We start from the raw sequence: 3,038 nt of genomic DNA, 5'->3' as shown, positions 1-3,038 counted from the left end.
TTTTTTTTTTTAACAGTAGGTTTCTGTTCCTTGTCCGCTACTGTGTTACATTTGCCTGATGGGTGGATGTGTGTTTTTCTGCAAAAGAGTGTGGCAAGCTTTAGATTTGATCTAAGAGAAATGTTCAGGATGGGTTTGACGTCACACCACACAGGTACAGTTCCACTAGTCTGGTAACTTTAGCACTGTGCTCTAACTCAGAGGGAAACACCTGGCATGACCCAGGCTTGGTTATGAATCTTAATAATGAGGACGACATCAAATGTGTGAGAAATGGTATTCTTTGCTTCCCATTACTCTTGGGGATTTAAGGCAAACTAGCTCTGGAAATTGTTGTCCAGTGTCAGCATCTCCTTCTCTTCCTTTCCTACCCGGCCCCCCTCGCAATGAGCCAGTGGCTGCTCTTCTGAAACCCTCCCTTATGGAGACAGCAGCTGCTGCTGCTCAGACCTTTACCTTGGTCTCCGGCGCTTGCTTGATGTTCATTTTCTCCCAAAGTTGAATTTGGCTGAGGCACAATAAGCATTTTATGCCAAATAACGGAATAAAATTTGAATGCAGCCCCAGCTGGAGTAGACCTAGTCCCTTCAGGTTTAGAAGAGGCGGCGTGAAGCAGGCGCTATGTGCCCATGGGCAGTCCTAGGGAGGCTTTGGCCGAGTTATGTTACATCACTGGTTGACGGCATTAAACACAAGATCTGCATGCTGATCTAATATCAAACTTCATATTTTGCAGCATGTAATCCGTCAAGTAAGTAAGTATTCAATACCATAAATCAGTCTTACTTCTTTCCCTAAACAGTTGTTTGCTATAACTATCTAGGTAATAAAAAAAGAAAAAAATATTCTGGTCCTCTTGGGTAAAAGTATATGTATGAACATATTTTAAAAATATTATGTTTTATTATTTTTGTGATGTATTTGAGCCTAAAAAGTCAGTCCTTCATTAATGCAAGTTAAATCTGAGCTTATTTCCAGTTCTGATCAGTTGCCTGTTACTTTTAAATCTTGCACTACAGTTTATAACAAAAGGACTGAAACTTGCTTTGTGGGAACCAAACATTCCCACAGTGAGACTGTCTGTATTTTTTCAAAGAGTTGCTATGAAGGAGAAAAGGGCCAAGTGTGCACTTAACTTGGGAACATGGCCCATGGTTGTCTGGAAATTAGCTGTGAAGACTTGGAGTCTAGAGAGAAAACTCAGAGGGGGCCACACATCAGCTGTTCCCGGAGAGCCGGCACGTGAGAATGTGAACCGAGACAGAATTAAATTTTGCAGAAGATTTGAATAGCACCAGAGAGGGCTAGCATTCCATGCAGCCATGACTAGGAATCTGGACAGCAGACCAGCCCTTGCTTAGGTAGATGCACATCATTTATCAAGAGTCATAGCAATATTTGCCATGAGTTTTCTATGTAAATGGGAGCTTACCTTGGCACTGATGACACTGAAGGTCCCTAAGTTGTCACGGAAACTGGCCAAACCCTCATGTTTGTGCCCAGAGGCACAGGAGGCTGTGGTGACCTTGTTTGCAGGACTGGCTGGAAAAAGGTCATGCTGAACTAGAACATCCCATCACACTGGGGTGTGTCTCCCTGTGTGTGTAAGTAGGATTTATCACCTACCAAAGACATCCACTGGGTGTGGCATGGTTAGCAAAATGTCAGGTATTCACAGAAGACTGTGCTGACTGCATCTCAGTGAAGCCCTCTTTCCCTTTCAGTGAATATTTGCATTCTGTGAGGCCCTAGGAGGACACAAATAGTGCTCGAATTCCTTATAAGGAATCACTTGGAAATACCCCACCCCAACCCCTGCTGCCATATTCCGTCTGTTGTCTGGTTATTTATTTTTTCTGTGGCTTTTAAAAAAAATGGGAAACAATAATAAGACAAAAATATACTCTTCAGGTTGGAGGGCTGAGACCCTTCGTTCTGGAGTTTCTTGTTGGCAGGGCCTCTGGTTTACTGGAATTAGCTGTATTTATTTTTAAAGTCCTACCAGATCTCTGGGCTGATGGCCTATTCCCAGAAGGCTACTGAGGCCTCTGACATGGGGGTTTAGGAAGCTGAACCCTGTCTTTAGCTTGGAGATTTTGCTGTGGCTCCATTCTGTTCTCAGGCCCTTGGGGAAGTTGGCCAACTTTGTCATTCTTGGAGCTGTTTTTCTAGCTTGTGTCAGCCATGTTCTCAACATGCTTCTCTCCCTTAGTGCCTTTTCCACATAATGCCAACTAGGGAATGAAAGGAACCCACAGGAAGCCTCCTCTGTTCCTCTTTCATCCATCCATCTAGCAAACACTGGTCACCAAGGTTGCAGAGGTGGAAAATGCTCCATCAATAAGGCGTTTCCAGTGTGGTAGGAAAAACATACGATACAACCCATGCTGTGGTGTATCATGGCAAACACCACACTAAGGATATTTGCCGTTTCATGTGGCACAGGAAGAAAACCTGCAAGATCAGGAAGATGAAGGACACCTCTGCAGAGGGTGAGACAAAGCCATGTTGACCATACTATGTACTGTGCTGTGCACCTTGCAGATGCTAAATAAAGTCACTGCTGACAGCTTACTGGTTCTGTGAGGTATATGGAGAGGTGTCTGAATGCTTGGAATGAGGTTCAGGGTTGTCTGTGACTACTTCCCTTTTTCTTTGTGAGGCTGGAGAGTAAACCTAGCTAATGCCAGGAAAGGTCCCTCCTGAGTTACATACCATGCCCATTTATTCTCTCTGCATCTGTTTGTAGGTGTGTACGCACACATGTACACACGGAGGCCAGAGGTTGAGGCCTTCCTCTGTTGAACTCTACCCTGTTCTTCTGGGACAGGGTCTCTCACTGAACCTGGAGCCCACCAGCTGGTTAGTTCTGCCAATGAGCTCTGGGGATCTGCTTGTCTCTGCTCCCCTAGCTCTGACATTACAGGTGTGTGTGTGCTCAAACATGCACACACACACAGGGTGGGTGTAGGGAGGTTACTAGGGATCTGAACTCGGGCCCTCAAGCTTATGCAGCAAGCCCTTACTCACTACGCCAT

This window comes from Micromys minutus, assembly GCF_963924665.1.
Source record: "Micromys minutus genome assembly, chromosome: 16".
Taxonomy (NCBI): domain Eukaryota; kingdom Metazoa; phylum Chordata; class Mammalia; order Rodentia; family Muridae; genus Micromys; species Micromys minutus.
The sequence above is the reverse complement of the archived record's forward strand: the minus strand, read 5'-3'. Positions refer to the sequence as shown.